A 16583-nucleotide genomic window follows, 5' to 3' on the forward strand; every position below is an offset into this window, starting at 1 on the left:
CTTTTTGATGATATCTCTTAGAGAAATGATCAAAACAATTAGGAAACAACTTGAAGCTTTCCTCATGTCACATGCCCTGGGCAGCAGCTGTTGGAAAACCAAATTACTGAAATGCATGAGGTTGTTGGCTAATTAGGGGGAACATGCCCTATCTGAGGATTCAGACATGATGTAGCTGGCACACTCTACAGGGCAGAAACCTATCTGTTCTTTCCTCATTGTTAAATTCCTCTCTTAAAATCCTTCTCCAAGGGAAAATTTTAATTTAGAAAGGTCATAATTGGAGCTTCTGCCAAAAACAGCGCAGGCTGGGAGAACAGACAATAATTTTGTCACAGTAATCATTGACCACCAGAGACAATGGAGATAGCTTCTTTTTTCCCCTTAAGATGATATTTTTCTATTTGGTCATTTTAGTTATAACAACAGATACCAGATTATTAAACTTCAAAGCCAATCTATTTACTTTACTGAAAGAATTTCTCTCAACCTTGAACACACACACACACACACACACACACATACACATATCATTGGAAAGATATTTAAGGGAAATATTTCTGTCTAAACATGTACTTCTTGGTAGAATTCTGTTTTAAAACTGGTCAAATTTCTCCCATGAGAAGTGCCAGTTTAGAGATTCAAGGAGGCTGATCTGAAGCCTCAAAGTTTGGGGCAAGTGAATGTATTGAATTAGTCAGAGAGCAAACGCGGTAACAAACAGCCCCACATCTCAGTGGCTTGATACAGTCAAGGCTGTTTCTTGTTAATTCCAGTGAAAGTCAGCTGGTAGAGCCTCTCTGCTGCATACAAGGACCCAGGCTCTTTCATCAGTGGCTCTGCTATCATTTCTAGGGACTCAGACTCCTTCATCTACTGGCTCCAACATCCCTGAGGCCTCAGAATTTGTCACTGGATACCCTGACTCTAAAAAGCAAACAAAAGAAGAGAGAGAGGAATTCCCTTGTGGCACAGTGGTTAAGACTCCACGCTCCCAATGCAGGAGGCCTGGGTTCGATCCCTGGTCTGGGAACTAGATTCCACATGCAGGCTGAAACTAAGGGTCCGCATGTCACAACTAAGGAGCTGGCAAGCTGCAACTAAGGAGCCCACAAGCCGCAACTAAGACACAACACAACCAAATAAATAAATAAATATTTTAAAAAAAAAACAAGAAAAAGAGAGAGAGCACTGAGGTTAGCGTGGGAGATTTTAGGGATCAGGCTTGTTATTGGCACACATCTCTGGTGCCCACATTCCATTGGCTGGAACTCAGTCACATGACCCCACCTAACTGCAAAGGAGTCTGGGAGATGCAGTTTAGCTATGTGCCCAAGAGGGAAAAGGAAACAGGAGTTGATGAATGCATAGCAGTCTCTTTATTACCAAATGTATTGAGAAAATACTGTGACAGTCAAAGTGTGTGACAGTTTCTCAGGACAGGTTAATTATGGCTTTTTGTTGCTGAAGACATTTAAATGGTCTAAGCAATTTAATTGTTCAGTGAATGATAAACATTTCCGATAGGAGTTTAGGAAATGTGAGTTAGGGATGCAGTAAAGGTCAAAACTGAGATGAGGCTGAACGATGGAGACCCATTTGGCACATAACTTGCTTTTTGTGTGGCATCTACAAGGGTATGTTTGGGCTGTAGTTTCCTGAAGCACATGAGGCAGTGTGTGAATGCAGACTCCACAGGTGGCAATTATCAAAGGCCAGTTCTGGAGCAGCCAAAGCCATCATTGGTTCCAAGGAGAAAATACAGAGCCAGGAACAGAAAATTAAGTCAAAAGGGGTTAAGAGACAGGAAAATACAGAATCAAAATGGGATTGAAGGCAGTGGTCAAAAGGAGCCAGGAAATTCTGCCACAAACATTTATTTCCTCCATTTTCTGAATGTTCATTGAGCACTTTCAATGTGCCAGTTTCCATGTTGGAGAACTCAGTCTCTGCCTACAAGGAATCCAACATTCTGTTTGGGTGGACACTGGCCACGTGGTACATGGGTGAGCTTGTCTGACCTAAAGTCCAAGCTCGAGGGGAGAGGCAGACCTCTTCATGAAGAGATCTGACAAGACAGCAGCTTTAACAACTGCTAAGACGTCTTCAAACAAAAGACCCTCCTTCTGAGATTGTTTCCATCCTTCCTAAGAATTCTAGGCCATGCCATAGCCAGCCCACATCATGGGAATGCTGAATCAGGAAATTTTAGAGTTGAAAGAGCTCTTATAAATAGTCTTAGTCAGGGCTTTTTGTTTTCATCAGAGGAAAGGAAATCTGTGATATGGTGGTTCCCATATCACTGTGGGTAGCCCAGCCCCAAAGACTCACTTTTTACACCAAGATCATGCAATCAGCCCCATTCCCTTGATGTGTGATCGACATGGCATGGAAATGATTAAAACTATTTCACTTCACAAGCATCTATTGAATTCCCACTTATAAGACCCACTCACTCTCCTTGATGATCGGCCTTCACATGTCTCTCATGTCTTTTTCTTTAAACATGCCACTACGTTTCACTGCACACTGGTCTTTGTTCTCCTCTCTGGAACTCTATGGAATGTGTATGATTTTTCCCCCATTTTATTATATGTAATTAAATTTTATCAAAAAACTACTGCAACCGTTAAGAGTTTCAGCAAGTCAGGGAGAGCACATTCAGATGGAGCCCTTGAGAAAAATTTAATAAGTACTTATATGTCCAAAGAGATAGGATTAAAATGAAACAATGATGTGATGCACTAACCAGAACTAGCCACAGAGGGGCGCCATTACCACCTTCAGCACCCAGGAGGAGCTGGGGCAGGAAGTGGTTAACTTCAAGAGAGAACCAAAGACTGAATCTGTGTTTTGGGTGGAAAGATTCGCCAGCACCCTTGGACCTACTTGAGAAGGTGCAGAGGAAGGAAAACAGACCTCCCCCTTCTCCTGCCTGCCCCTCCCATTGGCAGAACCTGACCAGAAGTGAGAGGTCAAGGGAAACCTATTGATGCAAGTAATGAAAGTCAGCTTCTCAGCTCCAGAACAGGATGGAGAAGACGGGGTGGGTGCAGAGGGGCAGATGGAGAATACCGAGCCCTCCCATCATTGCCAGGCACCATGCTATCCCTGAATGTGGAGGAGTTGGGGAAATAGTCTTGGTCCATGACTTCACAGAATTTACTGTAAATTCTGCATTGGTGCATGTACCATTGGGTCATTGGTACATGCACCAATGAACTTGGCTAAGCATTTGAAGGAAAAAATAGGCACTATAGGAGGTAATAATAAGGGATCACTTTTAGACTGGAGATCTTCCTGTGGATGTACCATTTCAGCTGAGCCAGCCAAGTGGATGATTATAAAAGAGCATCCCAGACCGGGGCAGAGCATGAACAAAGGCCTCTGACACATACAGCTCTTTAGAGATTTGACTCCTTGAACTTCATTTGAATTTCTGTGAAATACATGGGTGTTATTTCTTAGGAATTGCCCCCTAGAAGTGCCGAGATCAAATGGAAAGACAGTGGCTTGGGAGTCACGAGGCCTGCTTCACCAGCCCTGTGTCTGGACCTCACTGTCCAGGAGACGTGGCCCAGGTCACTGCGTCTGTCTTTGCTTCCACTTATTATCTGTAAAGTGAAGATGTCAGCTTGTTGGCCCAAGTCCCTTCCAGTTCTAAATTCAATGCTGGTCATGGACTTTATCTTTTTAAAGGTGTTTTTCAACACTTTTCAAAATTCTGTTTTCTGCTACGTGAATGTCCAAGAGCAATTTAAATTTTCTTTAGATCTTCAGATGAATGGCAGTTGAACGAGATCTATGCTGAGCACAAGCTGAGTTCTGTGCACAGTTCTACAGGGATTATATAATATTCTTTGGTATTTGGCCAAAGTAAAAACACCAAGTCATAAAACTAAGGGAAGAGACTCTGGTTGTGTCTGTGGTTTTCAGATAGAGTATGTTTTATAGGATCAGAGAGTATCTGGGTCATCTCTCTGACCCCATCCCAAAGCTTGATTCCCCCTCCAGCAGCCCCACCCTGCTTACACACACCTGGGACAAACACTGAGAAAGGCCATGATGTCACCAGTCAACTCTGGCTTCTCTGAATGTCCCTTTACATCAACCTGAAATCTGTCTCCAAGACGTTACCTCAGATTCCCCATCATTCTGCTTTGGGTCCTATGGAATTGGATGCCCTTCAGAAACTCTAATTACCATGTTCCCTCTTCCTTCCAGATTCTCAAACTCTCCATTCTGTCATCCTGGAACACTGCTCTCTTCCTCTCCAAAAAACTCCTTGCTTCTCCCTCCCAAGAGTGATACTTCAGGTCTCAGCTGAAACGTCTCCTCCATGGGGCAGCCTTGCCGCACTGAGTTAAGTAGGATGCCTTCCTATCATTCAGGCTGAGCAGCTGTCTGTCACCTGCCTTTGCTTTATCACTTGTCTTCCCTCAAGACTCATGCTCAGAGGGAGCCCAGATCGTGTTTGCTGCTCTAACCCGGCACCTAGAGAAGCAGTGAGGGACGTTTTGTTAATTTCCACTGGAATGAGGGATTTTAAGAAGACCTGGGTTTTGCTAAGAATTTTGGAGTCCACAGACTAGAGTAAGAACTAGGAACACTTTACTACAGAGCTTTAGATAAATGACCTATCACAGGCATTGGGTGCCTTTAGATATCTGTCTCCACGTGGTGAGAACACTTTAAAAGATGTGATGAAAATCATAGTCTCTGTTCTGGCTGATTCTGAATTATTTTCTGTGTGTCACATACTATAAACAATGATTTGTTGTTAAGTTGAAAGAGCAAGTTTCCAAACAGTGTCAGCTGTGAACCCTATTTCTGTGAGCGAAGGTTTATACACACACACACACACACACACACACACACGAACACAAAGAGAAGGTCACAGCTTTTGTAGATCTACAGTGGTGGGATACAGAAATGTTTAGAATCTCAGGATAAAATCAAAATACTATAAAACCATATGAGCTTTTAAAAAACTGTCAGGATTCAAAGAATTTGAAATCTAAAGGTCTGAGAGAATGTTCATTGATGTTTGTGCTATGGGGAGGGCCCCCTTTGCTGCTAATCAGGAATCTTCACCATCTTCGGGTCCACATGGATGTCTGCTCTGGCCCTCAGGTGAGGGATTTCTTGGACCACCACACTGTTAAAGATTCATTCTTTTTTAAAAATTTGTTTTTATTTTATTTTTTTATTGACGTATAGTTGATTTACAATGTTGTGTTAATTTCTGCTGTACAGCAAAGTGATTCAATTATACACATATATACATTCTTTGTTATATTCTTTTACATTATGGTTTATCCCAGAATATTGAATATAGTTCCCTGTGCTCTACAATAGGACCTTGCTGTTTATAACTGTTTTGATTTTATATCCTCAAATAATGTTGACCAAACTTTCACTAGAAAGTGATACTTGAATGGGAAAACCTTTCTGAATAATCAACTTTGGTATTAAATACTAGATGCAATTAGGTGTTACAAAGAAGGTCATAATATGGCCTGAAATGAGATGTTGTAGTGTGAGTTTTGGAGTGAGAAAAGCATGAAATGAGACAATGATTTACCAAAGTCATCCTGTAACCAGCAAAGGATACTGAAAAACTGGAAGAAAAAAAGTCTGGTTACTTGGTTACAAGATGTACATGGTAAAGGTGTCCTTCAGCATAAGGGCTGGAGATTCACATGCACCAAGAACACAAACCCAGCTGCTTTATATTTAATTCCTATGAAAGAATCAGTTTCAAGATTTGCTATTTTTAAATTAGGTGAGCTCTTTAGAAACCTATCCGTCAAATCAAAGGGAATTATGTAGATTAAAGCTGGGATGATATACATTAAAATGTTAAATGTGGCAGGTTCTTGGGGACGGGATAAAATTATGAGTGGCTTGTATTTTCTTCTTTATACTTACATTTTTTCTAGTTTTTAAAGGTTAGTATTTATTGGCTGTAAATAAATAAATGAAGTGTTACATAATCAGCTTTTAAGAAAGAACTAATGCCAAAGGCAGTAAATGGTTGAAGCCAGCAGCATCTGTACGGTCCGGAAGATTTTTCATGCCAATGTGTCATAGACTGACACAGCACAGATGTGTCCCAGCACCCTTGTTGGGAGGAATCTCATCCCCTCCAGGAGAAGTTGGCTCCTGGGGATACATGTGATTCATGACATACATCATTGAACATGGGCAGGAAAAGGAAAGAGGATGAGAGGCAAAGAAAAATACATTAAAAAAAAAAGAAAAATACATAACCACCCTCCAATATGTTTAGACTATTTTAGAGCCTAAAAAGTTAGGAACAGATGTGAGTCGACAGTCACTTTATACACTTAAGTCCCAGAATATTTGAGAAGGCAATTTTCATTCCTTCAACTAGAAGGGAGATTCCCATTCTAAGTCCTTTATCTGAAATAATGTATGACTTAAACTACCACACCAATGTCCATCTCTAAGGATAGGGTCTGAATTATTCTTCTGTCTAAATTTCTAAAGGTGTCTCTAGTGGTTCCCCAATCTGTAAGGTCGAATAGAACCAACTGCTAATTGTGAGAATGTCTCTAGTTCTGAAGAGGGTTATGGCCCTCTAGGGAATTTCTGGTAATGAAGAAAAATGGTAGAAGGAAAAAAAGCCCCCTTATGAGCAGATGTCTTGGGCATACGATTTTGTCTATACAACCATTTCTGGAAAACTTCCTCACCTGTTCTTATCCACGGCTCCAGAGATGAGTAGCTGACCAGGACTGGACAATCAAAGATACTTCAACTTTCTGGCCACAGTGACTGGCTTAGGTATGGACACTTGAACTAGACCAGGCCAATCGGTTACTCCGCAGGTCTTTTGCTGGGATTTTCTGAAAAGAGATGCCCTCTTTCCCCTGGGATCATGGTCTGGAAAGATGCTACAGTCCCAGAGTTGCCCTCAGTCATCTTAGCCTCCTCAGGCAAGTGAAGCAATGCTAAGGAAAAGAGAGACAGACCTCAGAGCATCATTTGTACACTTGGTCCAGCACCCGGAGGCCAAGTGCACCCTTTGAACTGCTCAGTTGCTGGACACAATAAATTTCCTTTTTGATGACAGTCAGTTTAGTTGACTTTGAAAGGTGGAAGGAAAGCCTTGCAAATGAGAAACTCCTGAGTAATAGGATAGATCTTATTCTAAGGGTGAATTCTGCTCAAATATAAAGCATAGAAAAACTACTTGGGACTCAAAATAACTCATTCTTCTAATTATCAGAATTCTGGGGCTATTCTTTTGCTACTTGGTCTGACATATCTCTGCTAATGCAAACTTACTGGTTTCTGATATTAATAATAAGCCCCATATTTTGAGCAGCCATTATGCACCAAATATTATATTAAGCACTATATTTACGTTATCTCTCATTTTACCATGACCTTCAAGGCTGGTATTATTATCCTTGTTTTATAAACGGGGTAAGTGAAGTGAAGCAAGATGAAGAAATTTGCCTGAAGTCTCCCAGCTGGTCACTGGTCATGCTGGCCCTAGAATCATGCAGTAGTTGGTCCTACTACACATGATTTTCCATCATGGCACGTTGCCACTTGTTTGCCAGGATCCCCAGGTCATCTCCATCTCCAGAGGCTTATTGGACCCTTGCCTCCTTCCAGTCAGAGTGTCTGGTCAAGGAGAAAGTTCAGGCTTGGTGAAGGTCACGCACTGCTGGCCCCCAGTCTGGCTCATTGTTCAGAACTCTCACCAACTCCTTCGGCTTCCCTGATCTTGACCACCACCCTATATCAAAATCTACGTGCCAAACATTTTATATTAACCCCTGTGGGGTCCATTTATGTTTCCAGAACCATCCTGATCATGGACATCAGGCACCACCTAAAAAGTGAGCTTCCCTAAGCACTTGATGTTCTTCGTTTTCAACTGCCCTCCTAGGTCCATTTATCCCTCCTGATTCTGTTCTGCTTCCCTCCTTGCTACTGACTTGGCTAGGTCTTTCGCCAGTTCCTGTGCTTCTCTTCTTTCAGAGGTGGGCTTGTTCCACTTGCTGTCCTGAGGGAACCACCTTCCCTCGCTGACTCGGCCCTACAGCCCTCATACTCCAGCCCAGCTTCACAGATGCTCATTGTTCTGGACTGGTTCTCATGGGATCCACAAGCAGCAGCCGGGCCATGTAATCTGAATTCCCAGAGGAAAGCAGGATGAGGCAACTGGCAGGTGTGTTAGTCTAGGTCCTCCAAGAAGCAGATGACAAGGCAAGATTAAAAGTGCCAGGGTTTTATTGGAGGAAGTGCCAGTAAAAGAGAATGAAAAGGGAGCCTGGAAAGGCTGAGAGGCCATCAGAATATGATGAGAATCTGACTAGGTGAAGGGGAGAAGAAGATGAGATGAAGTGGAGGCATCATAGACTGTCTGCCATCACGTTGAAAGAGGATTTGGCCAAGAGACCAGCGAGTCCTTGAGATAAAGCTGCCCATCAGAGAAGTCCCTTAGTCTTCCTAGTATCTCCAGTACCATGTTCAGTTCTTAGCAGCAACAGCCGTGGAAGGCACAGCCTGGGCACAAACGCGACAGTGGATTTCAAGCCTAGCAGCTGGGTCTTCATAGGACTCAGCTCTCAGTGGTCGAGGGTCTGGAGACACATTCTCGTGGCCCCCATGGCAGGCCACTCTTGCTAGGATTTGCCTCTGATTCTTTAGACTCTGAAAGCCAATCCTGCTTGAGGAGCACAGAACACGAGAAACTTCATCGAGTAACACAGAAAGGCAGCTCCCACTGTGGGGCAGTGGATTTCCACCTCTTCCAGGCCGCTCAGGAGTCCCCAGGGAACTGACTCAGGAGCAGCGTTGGGAGTCAAGAGGATGCTGATCTGATGGGACTCCAGACCTATCAACATTACGTCTACTAGAGAGGCTGGCTTCTGACTTATTTCATACCCTGGGATCACGAGTAGGAACATTTATGTAAAAGAGCAGAACACTTAGAGGATTTGAAAGTCTCATTTGCAATGGGATCAGATGGGTCCAATTCTCCTGCATCTCTATTTCTCCAGTTCCCTAGCACAGAGCCTCACCCGCAGAGGCACTTAGTAAAGGCCTCTACTAGTGTATGAACAAATGAGTGAACGAATGGAATTAGTCCATGTAAATTCATTCTCAGAATGGCTCTTTTAGTTAGATTATCACTGTCCCCATTTTACTGATCACAACTTAATATTCACAGAGCTGTTATTAACTGGTCATGACCAAGAAATTATTCAGCAGGAGCATTGAGAGTGAAATCCAGGTCATTTGAGCCCAAACCTTGAGACCTTTGTACTGCACTCCTCTGCAGACACTGTGTTCTAGGGCCTTCTTTAAAATCCCCCACTCTGTGTCTGCAGCGTCTAACTATAGACAGTGTAAGGCTCTAACATTTTCAGTTTTTCTCTCTACAGGCCATTGGCAACAAGTACTCCGCATTCCGGGTTGTCAACAAGTTTAAAAAAGTAATCTGCACTCTGCTTACTTCTACATTCCTCAGAAAGCTTTCAAATGCTCAGAGGCCATATCCTCTCATGGTACAGATGAATTACAGGCCTGGGGTGAGGGAACTTGCAGACTCATTGGTTCTCTTGTCATGATGTTTTCTCTGTACTTGAGAATGTGCACCATGCCCAGAGCAGAATTATTCAATTGTGGGCTGCTGCCAATGATGATGCAAGAGATGCTGAGTGAACAGGATGGATCTTTGCCATGGCTCTTGCAGGAAATAAATCTTCTTGGTACTTAAAAGTTTGGATTATGTCTTTGATGTGAAATTTACATGGAAGGAAAACCTTAGACAATTGGGCTAGCTAGGAAGATTGAAAATAAAAATAATAATAACTACTTTCTCGGGGGACCAGATGCAGTGCTAGCACTCCACGAAACTCATCTCATTTAATCCTCCAACAGCCCTAACAGTAGCTACAATTAATATCCTGGCTTTATAAATAAGGAAACTGAGTCTCAGATGGTTACTTGGCAAAGGAAATGCAGCAGGTAAGTAATGAAGTTGACTTGTAAATCTTAGCAGAGCACAGTTAAAAGCAAATGCAAGTATTAAGGACAGAATTCCGAATTAATGCTGGTTATATTTTATATACTATAAGAACGGGGATGTTGCTGTTAGTGTATTTTTAAATTTTTCTTAGATTAACCGGATTCCAGCACTTAATGGCAATAAGGGTATTAGTCAATATGTTACGTCATTGGATTACAGGATGGTTTTATTTATTTATTTTTTAACATCTTTATTGAAGTATAATTGCTTTACAATGATGTGTTAGTTTCTGCTTTATAACAAAGTGAATCAGCTATACATATACATATATCCCCATATCCCCTCCCTCTTGCATCACCCTCCCACCCTCCCTATCCCACCCTTCTAGGTGATCACAAAGCACTGAGCTGATCTCCCTGTGCTATGTGGCTGCTTCCCACTAGCTATCTATTTTACATTTGGTAGTGTATGTATGTCCGTGCCACTCTCTCACTTCGTCCCAGCTTACCCTTCCCCCTCCCCGTATCCTCAAGTCCATTCTCTACGTCTGTGTCTTTATTCCTGTCCTTCCCCTAGGTTCCTCAGAACAATTTTTTTTTTTTTTTTTAGATTTACAGGATGGTTTTTAAAAGCCAGGCTTGGAAACCTCATTAGAGTCCCTGGCTTCCCGGTTTCTAAAAGCCTTTTCCATATTAAAACCATCCCACTTCCTGACATGATAAATGATTACAATTTCATGAGCCTCAATTCTCACATTTGTTTCAGTTCTTCTACTAAATCTACACAATTACTTGACATCTTTGCAAATGTTCTTGAAAAATGTCTGTTCATGGACTATAATAACAAAAACTTCACTATTAAGATACACTGATAGCAGAATATAGCACTTGTAGAGTTCAATCCTTCACTAATGCTCTCTTCCAAAATCCTCAAGCCAGCTATTACTAATGCTTCCAAGAGTTACTCTTTTTATTTTAAAGGAACATTTATTTATTTGTTTATTGGCTGCATTGCATCTTTGTTTCTATGCGTGGGTTTTCTCTAGTTGCAGTGAGCAAGGATTACTCTTCATTGCGGTGCGCGGGCTTCTCATTGTGGTGACTTCTCCTGTTGTGGAGCATGGGCTCTAGGCACACGGGCCTCAGTAGTTGTGGCTCACAGGCTCTAGGGCACAGGCTCAGTAGTTATGGCACACGGGCCTAGCTGCTCCACGGCATGTGGGATCCTCCCAGACCAGGGATCGAACCCATGTTCCCTGCATTGGCAGGCGGATTCCTAACCACTGTGTCACCAGGGAAGTCCCCTCAAGAATTACTCTTAAAAATACTCACTATATTATGCCTGGTAGTATAGATTATACACACACATACACACACACACGCACACACACACATATATATATATATTTTTTATATATATATATTTATATATCTTAATATATATATATGAAGTAATACAAAATTCCTTTAGTGTGGCCTTCCATTAGGACATTTTTAAAAATTTACTTATATATATATTTCATCTTCTTTTGGGCCTATGCAGAGAAAAAAGCAAAGGATTCATTCTATAATAGGTACAAGAGAGACTCCTATGGGAGACAACTCCCATTAAAGATGAATTCATATTTTTAAAATTTACAAAGCACCCAAAGATTGCAACTGTTAAAGGAAAACGTGGGCCAGTTGATTCAGTAAGTAGGATAATTCACAACTAAACAATTAGTGATAATAGAATAACATGAAAGGGACTTATAAATAGGCAAAACATGTTTAAATAGTCAAGTCAAGAAATAAGGTAATATAAAGCAGAACTTTTTGAATAAAATAGCAGGTACAGTCAGCCTTCCATATCTGTGAGTTTCACATCTACAGAGTCAACCAACCTTGGATTGAATATTAATTCCAGGATCTCCATGGATACTGAGGGCAACTGTAGATTTCAAAAGGAACTCTAAAATAACCTAGAAATGAAGAATTTCCAGAATTTCATCAGAAGATGAACCAAAACTCATTAAACAATTAAATTCAACTAAACACAGTTGAGAGAGAATAAGAAAACAATAGAATAGAGATGAGGAAATCAATCAGAAAGTAGCTCAAAGAGATAAGGAGGTGGAAAATATGAAAGTGAAGGTGAGAGATGGGAAGGAGAGAAGTACAGGATTGAACAGGTATCTAGTGAGAGTTCCAGAAGTTGAGAAGAGAAAGAATGAGATTGAGGACAGGAATCTCTGTCTACTTTGTTTACTAATGAATCTTAAATTACTAGAGCAGAGGCCAGCCATAGTAAGTGCCCAGTGTGTGTGGGGAGGTGGGGTGGGTGTGAATGCACACGGGCGTGTGTGTGTGTGTGTGTGTGTGTGTGTGTGTGTGTGTGTGTCTATTAAGCAAGTAGCATAAATGGGCACTTGGATAAACAGAAAATAAAAAATTACCAATTATTATCCGATATGATATCAGCAGCAGTCTCTCAGATTCTCTTGGTCTCTCCCTTATGCTTGTCACCTCGTGGTGACTAGGTGGTAGCTTCGGGCTTAGACATCAGATCTTCATTCAAGACAGGAAAAAAGAGGAATAGTTCAGGATAGATTCTGCAATTTTTAACTTATTTCTCATTGGCCAGAACTGAGTCAAATTATTATTGGAGCTACAAGGAAGGTTGGAAAATCAACTATTTCACCTTTACAGGCTCTATAATGGAGGCAGCCATAGAAAATTAGGTTGACTTTAGAGCTTGGGTAAGCCAATCTGTGTCAGCCACATTCAAAAAGAAAGGATTTGAACCCAATAGGAAGGAGAGGAATGTAAGAAAGAATTTTAAAAATAATAGAAATATCATATCATAACAAGAAAATAAAGCAAGAACATTTTTTATTTTTGTAGTATCTCAAAGGTCACAGTCTGAAGAAAGAAATGGTGACCAGAAGGAAGGGGTACAGAGGGGAACAAGACAGAAGAGCAGAATGCCCCCTATGATACCATGGCCTGCCTCATACAACAGCTGGAAAAGTGGTTTCTTCTCAAATCTCTCTCCCCTCCAAATTGGAATTCATTCCCAATAGAACCAAGCCTCTTAATTACCAATAGGCAGAGGAATCCTTCCTCCCACTTCTGGATAAAATTATTTCTGTGGTGTCAGCAGTGCAGCAGTCTTCAGACAACAAAATAAGAAAAAACCAGGGCTTCCCTGGTGGCGCAGTGGTTGAGAGTCCGCCTGCCGATGCAGGGCACACGGGTTCATGCCCCAGTCCGGGAAGATCCCACATGACGCAGAGCGGCTGGGCCCGTGAGCCACGGCCACTGGGCCTGTGCGTCCGGAGTCTGTGCTCCGCAGTGGGAGAGGCCACAACAGTGAGAGGCCCGCATACTGCAAAAAAAATTTTTAAAAATTAAAAAAAGAAAGAACCAGCCTTTGAGATAGAAGACAGGACACCATTTGGCCAGATGGCTAGAGTTTGACACCCCTCTTCTCTGCATTGCCCAGAAACTGTGGAATGTGGTCAGGCCTTGTTCATGAGTAAAGAGGCTGCAGCTGTCGATTGGGTTTTCCTTTTAATGATGCTTTGGAAATTCATTTAGAAATATACACACCCTACTGGCCACTGGTATACGTGGGGACCCAAGGACAGGACAGTAAATGTCACAATTTATCAATATGTCATGTAATTGTTATTCTCTTAACAACACTTATTAAAAGCCTGATTTTCTAAAATATGGCACAAATGAACCTACCTACAAAACAGAAACAGACTCACAGACATAGAGAACAGACTTGTTGTCGCCGGGGGTGGGGTGGGGGTGGGGATGGAGAAGGACTGGGAGGTCGGGATTAGCAGATGTAAACTATTATATACAGGATGGATAAACTACAAGGCCCTACTGTATAGCACAGGAAACTACATTCAATATCCGGTGATAAACCATACTGGAAAAGAATATAAAAAAAGAATGTCTAGGGCTTCCCTGGTGGCACAGTGGTTGAGAGTCCGCTTGCCGATGCAGGGGACGTGGGTTCGTGCCCAGGTCCGGGAAGATCCCACATGCCGCAGAGCGGCTGGGCCCGTGAGCCATGGCCGCTGAGCCTGAGCGTCTGGAGCCTGTGCACCGCAACAGGAGAGGCCACAACAGTGAGAGGCCTGCGTAAGGCAAAAAAGAAAAAGAAAAAAGAATGTCTAAATGTGTATAACTGAGTCACTTTGCTGTACAGCAGATATTGGCATAACATTGTAAATCAACTGCACTTCAATTTTAAAATTAATTAATTACTTATTTTTTTAAAAAAGAAAAGAGGTTGAAATGTCTCCTGCCAAGAGGAAACGGATGTTGGATTGATGTCTGTAAGCCCTTGATTGGGACCCAGGCCCGGCTCAAACCCCTTCTCTGTCTCTTCCCCAAAGTTTCTCCCTGACTTAGTGTCGTCCATGGCTCTGATGACCTGATTCTGGTCACACCAGGGGAGGACATAAAGGGGGCTTGGGAGAGAGAAAAGAAGGCTTACATCCAAGTTAGGCCGGATCTACTTGAAGGCAAGTCACATCAAGACTTGCACTGACAAGAGAAATGCACTGACAAGAGAAAGAAACTCACATCAAAGGCAGACTGTGGGAAGGTAGGGGTAGGAATCCGCCCAGGCTGCCTGCTGGGCATCAGCCATCCAGCCAGAGCCGCGGCAAACCTGGCCAGGCAGTTTCTGCAGCTGTTCTTTTTTTTGTTTTGTTTTTGTTTTTTAATATCTTTATTGGAATATAATTGCTTTACAATGGTGTGTTAGTTTCTGCTTTATAACAAAGTGAATCAGCTATACATATACATATATCCCCATATCTTTTCCCTCTTGAGTCTCCTTCCCTCCCACCTTCCCTATCCCACCCCTCTAGGTGGTCACAAAGCACCAAGCTGATCTTTTAAAAAAACAGGGTCTAGGTAATTTCCCGATCAGCCTTGTTTTTCTCACCAAGTCATTAAACAGGGAGATGCCTTGTGGCCTTGGACACTGGATTTTCTTTATCTAAGTGAAAGTCATCCTGCAGAGGGAACTCTGGGTTTCTGCCATTGTGTCCAGAATCCACTGTCTCTCAAAGGCGGTTTTACATGCAGGGGCTGTCGGCTCCACTGCGCTTTATACTCAGGTAGAGTTTGCTGCTGTTTTCCTATTAAATCTGAAGAAGAGTCATTCTCTTTCCACACACACCTCCTTCAAAGCAGGGAAAAGATGACCTATTATAGCAGAAGGCAGTGGTGAAAGGGGAGAAACTTTGAAACAAGCTGGACCTGATTTGAAAACCTAATTTCTGATCGTTTCCTCGTTCTCAAGGATAATACCCATCCATCCTGCAGAGTTATTATGAGGACTACAGATAATGCATGTAATGTTCTCAGCATGTGCTCTGTATGGATCAAGCACTAAATAAATGACTCCTATGTATTCTGATGCCTATGTTACTGGGCTAGATGTTTTCCTGTTACCTCCCCAGATTCAACACACACACACAAACACAAACACACACGCACACACCCCTGAATCTCTAGGTCCCATTAGGTGGACAAACTAAGGAAACACTATGTGTGTATTATGTTGATTCTGTGTTGCCACCAGGTATTGTGCTACAGAAAATGGAGTGTGGTAGGAAACGTAGTTCTAAACCACCCTGAAGACGGCCCAACCCTGGGTAATATACTCACGTGTTTAATCGTAGAGGAAAGAATAATGGACTAAGGGTCTGGGTTTGTGGGCTTGCTTCTGTCAACACTATGTACTATCTTTATATCAAGAACATACAGTGCAGAGGGCATCAAACAAGAACTTTACATGTAGCACCTCATTTAAAGGCCCTTAAAGGACAACGATTTGAACACACAGGGCTTTTCTCCACCCCTCATATCCCCTCCCCAAGGGAGAAAGAAAGGCTTCCCTAATGTACGCTCCCCAGAGAAAGAATTTAGCAGCAGCCCCCTGCCCCACTCCCATTCATGGACACACATACTCTCTGATCCTGGATTTGACAAGCTTCCAGGGGAGCACTCTGCCCCCTCCTAAGACGTAAGTGGTTCTTGGACTCCACCTGGGAATAGCAAAGGAGATAGAATTCAGGGAGGACATTTTAGGAAGCTCACGTGGGTATAGAGTCACACCACATTTCTTCAATTCAGCCTTGATGCTAATAAAACTGAGGTTTTGATCTCCACCTGTGTGATTCTTGCAGCTGTCTTTCAAGGGGCTCCAGACACAGTGGAGGTGACAGGGGTGTTATTTAAGGGTTCCCTTAAGCCTCCCAAACAGGTACTTCCATTCACATTTTAATATATGAAGAATCTGAAGCTCAGAAATTAAGTAACTTGCCCAGGGCTGTTGAGAGACAGTGGGTCATACAGGTGGAATTGAACCCAGTCCTTCTGGCTTCAAAGCCTATGGCCCATGCTCATGCTAAGCTGTCATCCCAGAAAGCTATGTTCCACCCTGAGTTAACTTGAACAAACGATCTTCTTTTTATGACACAATCTGGGGAACTAACCTCCCCTTCTTGCTCTTGTTTTTCCATATCAGCAAAATCAAGAGCTTGGATAAACAC

The sequence above is a fragment of the Stenella coeruleoalba genome (assembly GCF_951394435.1).
Source record: "Stenella coeruleoalba genome assembly, chromosome: 4".
NCBI classification, from domain to species: domain Eukaryota; kingdom Metazoa; phylum Chordata; class Mammalia; order Artiodactyla; family Delphinidae; genus Stenella; species Stenella coeruleoalba.